The sequence below is a fragment of the Eulemur rufifrons genome, chromosome 19 (assembly GCF_041146395.1).
Source record: "Eulemur rufifrons isolate Redbay chromosome 19, OSU_ERuf_1, whole genome shotgun sequence".
NCBI lineage: Eukaryota > Metazoa > Chordata > Mammalia > Primates > Lemuridae > Eulemur > Eulemur rufifrons.
In genome coordinates this window covers 46,428,671-46,434,670 of record NC_091001.1, presented here as the reverse complement: position 1 = coordinate 46,434,670, position 6,000 = coordinate 46,428,671, and positions in this window count along the sequence as shown.

The window sequence follows — 6,000 nt, the reverse complement described above, 5'->3', positions numbered from 1 at the left end:
AAGCCGGAAGAAGTAAAGAAGCATCTCCCCTAGAACCTTCAGAGGGAGCAAGGCCTTGCCAACATCTTTGTTTTGTCCTTCAGGTCTCTAAAACTGTGAGAGAATAAATTTCTGTTGCCTTAAGTAACCTGACTCGTGGGACTTTGTTATGGCAGCCCTAGAAATTTATTACAGGCAGTAAGTATAACTTTATAAGAAATTTGTTCATGGAGAGATGGAATTAAACACTTCTAGTAAAGAGAATGTTTGCTTTTCATGGACATACTTGAGTATGTTTATAGACTAAGAGAGAGGAATCCATAGAGAGAGAGAAGTTGAAGGTTCAAAACAATGGAAGAATGATGAATGAAACATGGAGGAGGGAGAAAGGGATGGAAGGGAGAACCCAAGTGACACATTGGCCTAAACAGGTGGGGGATGTTTTGTCATCTGAGGCCAGGTGTCTTAGCCTGATCCTATGGAAAACAGAGCCTGAGGCAAAGATTGAAGTGCTGACTTCAGTCTGGAGGAAGGGTTCAAGCCCAGGACAGCAAGGGTGAGGAATAAATGGGAGCCAGGCAAGGGAAGGTGCAAAGCCCTGTGATGAAACGTGTAATGAAATTGCCAGTGGCAATTTCACAACAAGCTGTGAAGACGCTGTATTAGTCAGAGTTTTCCAAGGTAACAGAATCAATACAACATTATAGATATAGATATAGACACACAGATAGGTATATAGATATATCTCTCATATATGGATCTAGATAGATAGATACAGAAATACAGAGATATAAATAAAGACAAAGAATGAGACAGAGATTTATTATAAGGAGTTGGATCATGTGATTATGGAGGCTGAGAATTCCCAGGATCTGCCATCTGCTAGCTGGAGAACCAGGAAAGCCAATGGTGTAAGTTTTAATTCAAGGGCAGGAGAAGATGGAGGTCCCAACTGAAGGAGTCAGGCAGAGAGGGAATTCTCTTCCTCTGCTTTTGTTCTATTCAGGCCTTGAATGGACTAGAACTTTCACACTGGGGAGGGCAATCTACTTATTCAGTCTACTGATTCAAATGCTAATCTCATCCAGAAACAGCCTCACAGACACACCCAGAAATAATGTTTAGCCAGGTATCTGGGTACCTGCGCACCCCATGGTCCAGTCCAGTTGGCACACAAAATTAACCATCACAGACACACAACAATGATTCCTGAGACATGGTTGCTTACCAAACTGGGTTTCTCTGTAAGATTTGCAAGGAGAAGCCATACCTCAAAGTACCCACTAGAAGAAGGAGGGAATTTCTCTGACCCTCCCCCTCCAGCCTCCTTTTTGCCACCAGCCAAGATTTACCCAAAGCGAGCAAATTCCCCTGGACTTCTGGATCTTCCAGTCTCCATCCACCAAATCTCATGGTGTGACCAAGTCTGGAAGAGGAGGGATAACTCAGAATGGTCTGGGCACCAAATAAGAGAGAGGACGCAGTCAGTTGAGGGAATCCAAGAAATCACGTGAAGTTTGTGCCTAGTATACCAGGGAAAAAGAGAAAAATGAACGGGTGAAGATGTGGAGACATTTCTTAAATGAAGAGGAGAGAAGCTGAGGAAATAGACTTTGAGGGGTAGTTGATGTTAAAAGAGACAGAGCTCAAATCAACTGGGGGAAAGGAAGGGATGGGAATGTGTTGTGACCCCAAAGCCTTAAGGAACTAACATAAATAAAAAGTAAGTAAAATAAGCCTGTTATAAATGCGATGCTGTGGACTCCTAGAAATGCAGAGTTAGGCTTTAGAAATCACTCTCCTCAACCCCTCAGCTGAAAGATGAGGCAACAAAGACCTGGAGAGGATTAGTGATAAGTAACATCCATACATTTCCAATGCTTGCTGTGAATGAGCCCTTTCTGAGTACTTGGCATTTTGTGAGTATGTGTTTAGACATAGTTTTAAGCATGGTGGCTAAACCTGTCTCTTCTGTTACCCACACCTCTGGGAGATCACTAGTCCTTTGGTTGTAATCCACACACTTCTCCACCTGGTGGCACCCGCCTAAATTACAGGCAGAGTCCAAACAATGGAAAGAAACAGCAGAGGAGGGTCTTGAAATCCCAGAGGGAAATTTTCAGTGCTGAGACCTCCTTCCCAGACCCAGACCAGCCTCCTATGGGCTTGCCTTCATGCTCAGGGACTCAGCATGCTCCCTGCCCTTCTCCCTGACTCTGCGCTCCCTCCTCTGCAGCTCTCTTTCTTGTGAGAGGTAAGAGGTGCTGGGGCGAAAGTAACAAACAAAACATGCAAGGTTGGACCAGCGCTGGTCCTGGTCTCCGATTCTTTGAACACTTCCAAGATGGGAGTGGAAAGAGCATCCACACCCATGCACATCCAGATGTGAAACGCAGGGACTAAGAGCTAATTGACCACCTCTTTTCTTTTACTCTGAAGGGGGGGGGGGTCTCACCTCAATGGCCACCCCACCCCCGCAACAGCCACACTTTCTGACTTGTCTGTAGAAAAGACCATGTGACCTCTCCCAGTATAAAGCAACCACTGGACCCAAAGGAGCACCACTGAGGTTTCCTAACTGGTGATGGGAAGATCCCTCAGTGAATTGGATCACAGTCACATCTAAAATGCCAGGAACGAATTGAGGTGTGCATTCACCAAATCTCAGTGTCAGTGCTAGATGCAGGTTTAAAGCTCAAAAGAAGTCAGTTTAGGACAAAGAAAGACAGAAGTAAAAATTCTATTTTCTTGTCTAGCTGTGAAAACATCCTCTGAGCAGTCTCTGAACGCCCTCATGGCCAAGAGTTGAGTTTCTCAGAGCAGAGGGGAGAATAAGAGTCTAGTATTAGTTTTCTGCTGCCGTGTAACAAATTATCCCAAATTTAGCAGCTTAGAACAACAAAGATTTATTCCTGGGGGTCAGGAAAGCAAGAGCCGCACAGCTGGGTGAGTCCAGCTGGGTGTCTTATGAGGTTACAGACAAGCTGTCCACCAGGCCTGCGGTCACCTGAGAACTTGACTTAGGCTGGAGGATCCACATGCAAGACATCTCATAGTTGTTGACTGGAGGCCTTGGGTCCCTTTTTCTCTTTTCCTAGAGATAGGGTCTCACTCTGTCACCCAGGCTGGAGTACAGTGGTGTGATCACAGCTCACTATAACCTCAAATTCCTGGGCTCAAGTGATCCTCCTCCCTCAGCTTCCCAAATAGCCAGGACTACAGTTGTGTGCCACCACGCCTGGCTAATTTATTAATTTTTTTGCTGAGATGGGGTCTCGCTGTATTGCCCAGGTTAGACCTAGGGTTCTTAACGGCTGTCAGCAGCAGGCCTTTGTTCCCCACCACATGGGCTTCACAGGGCTACGTGAGTGTCCCCATGACATGGCAACTAGGTTCCCCCAGGAAATGTGATTCAAGAGAGAGCAGGACAGAAGCCTTGTCTTTCATGACATCACCTGAGAATTGATATGCCAGTATTCCGCTGTACTCTAGTAGTCCTGTAGACTAACCCTGATAACATGTGAGGAAGAACCACACAAGGACATGAGTAGCAGAAGGCAGGGATCCTTCATCTTTGGGATTCTTTAGGGGCCACTGGTAAGACCGGCTACAACATAGTAGGTGATAAATGCAATGGAACTCATCACTCTAATATATAGACTAAAAATAACCATAGAATTACTAACAAATACTGAAGATTGGTGGTCCTCAGATGTGAGTGGGCACCAGAATTACCTGTTTTAATACACAAATTGCTGAGATCCACCACCAGAGTTTCTCTCTCAGCAGGCCTTGGGTGGGGCCCAAGAATTTGCATTTCAAACAAATTTCCAGATGATGTTTCGCTGGTCTGGGAGCCACATTCGGCATAGATAAATTCATCAAAATTTAGAATCTGAAGGTACCCTAAAGGTCTTCTTATTCAACGGTTCCCAAATCCAGATGATCATCGGAATCACCTGGGGGAGATTCTAGAAACTAGAGCACTCTCTCCCTCCCCTCAGCGTAAGAGTCCATGATTTTTTAAATTCCCTCAAGTGATGGCATGATCAATCAGGTTTGGGAACCTTCCATCTCAGAGGTCTCCTCTGCCCAGCACCGCAGCATCCAGCCTCCTCTTAAAGAAGACTCTTAGCTATAACAGGCCATTAACGCCCGTCCCAGGCCACGTCCGTGCCAGTGCAGGCAGATCAACTGCCCCAAACTTCTTGCTCAGACTTAACCAAAACAGACTTGTCCAGAATGTCTGCACAATGCTCACCAAGCACATGGATTCTCTCTCCCCATAGCCACTCTGTAGTGTCCTGGAGAGGACTTTCCTTTTGCCCTCAGTCTTCTTGTTTCAGGCAAAATATTCTCTGTCCTTTTAATTCATCCTCAGTGGGCATAGATTAGAGTGCCTCATGATCCCTAGTCCCCTCTGTGTCATTCCCAGTCTCCTTTTTAAGTAGTCCTCAGAATGGAGTGCCTCACCCAAGAGTGGGGTGACTCAAAGGAGCATGGGGGACATCCCCACCTTCTACTGTTAGTACCACCTAAGAGTACGCCAAACTTTTAGTCAGCCCCAGCACACTGGGTCAGTAAATTATGACAAATGGGTATTTAGGACACTCCCAAGCCTTCCGAGAAAGCATCCTTGGTGAGTATCTTTGAGGTGTCTAAGCAGCCCAAAAGATCTTGACTTCCCTTTCTCTGAGACCTGCAATCTCATTCACAAAGATGAACCCCAGTAGCCTCAGTGAGAGCTGCCTGGACCAGGATGTCAATCAGCACAGTCTGGGGCAAGTAGATTCTCTCTGATGCAGGGAGATGATCTCTCTCGTCATGAGGATCTAATGGGTAGTCTCAGGACCTGCCTTGCACATGGTGGAAAAGAGAACTTCTCTGTAGATACAGAGAGAAAAGCCAGTGTTCTGATGGAAAAAAGAGAGAGAAGAAATGGCAGGCAGCACAGTGGCTTTCTGGGCCCTGGTTTTGGTCAATTCTGAAGCTTAGCTGCGTCCTTGACCTTGAGTTCCATAACCCATCCCTACGTCTCTAACCCATCTTTGATGTTTTTGCCCAGTTGGTCCTAATTGGTTGTCTTTTTTGCAACTAAAGAGTGTCAATGAATACTACTTCCAGAGACCTTTGGCACTGCTTATGTTAGTATGTCGATGCTGGGTGGTGACAAGCCTCCCTCGTGTAGGGTGGGTATTCCTTGGGCCTCTAGACCTGCCCAGACCTTTCCTTTCACCTCAATCAGGGAGAAGCTGTCCGCACTCTACCAAGCCAGCACCTTTACCACGCTCAGCACAACCCTATCGGGGCCAAGCCTAATTGGATATTCACCATTAAAATCAACTAAACCTTTTAAAACCTTTTAGAAAATGTCCTTTGTGGAGGCCAAGAAAGCACCAAGAGAAACTGGCGCTTCAGTTCATGCTGATATACATGCGGTCCACCCCAATCCCTCCCTCACACAGATCCAGTCCCAGATGGAATTCACCTACACAAAATCTGTCTTCCAGGCTCCTGTCCTGCTCCCATACCTTTTCTCTCAACCAGTTCTTCTTTGAACATTCAATTAATACTATTTCTCAATATTTATTGAGAACCTACATGTGCCAGATAGTGGGGACGCAAAGGAAACAAGGCAGTCCCAGGCTCTGGCCCCAGAGAACTCCCAAGGCTGCCCTCCCTGCAGCCCTCAGAATCCCTCCACTCACAGAGCTCACTGCTCAGACCCTTGTCCTCATCCCTTCCCATTCCCAGCCCTCCATCAAATTATACTAGCTCTAAAGCTCTATCCCCTGAGGGTCATGCTTTCTGCTGTCTGGATGACAGCTAGCTCGCTGAATGGCCCACTGTCTGCTAACAACTCTGTTGGGCCTTTGAGTTGATACTGTCACACTCCTGACCTATTAGATGCCGTTTCAAGCATGATGATTACCTTGTTCTTCCAAGCATTCTATTCAGGAAGATTCCAATTTCCTAACTCCAGTTCCCTTCCAGATCATCTTCCCCATACTCCCTAGTCTC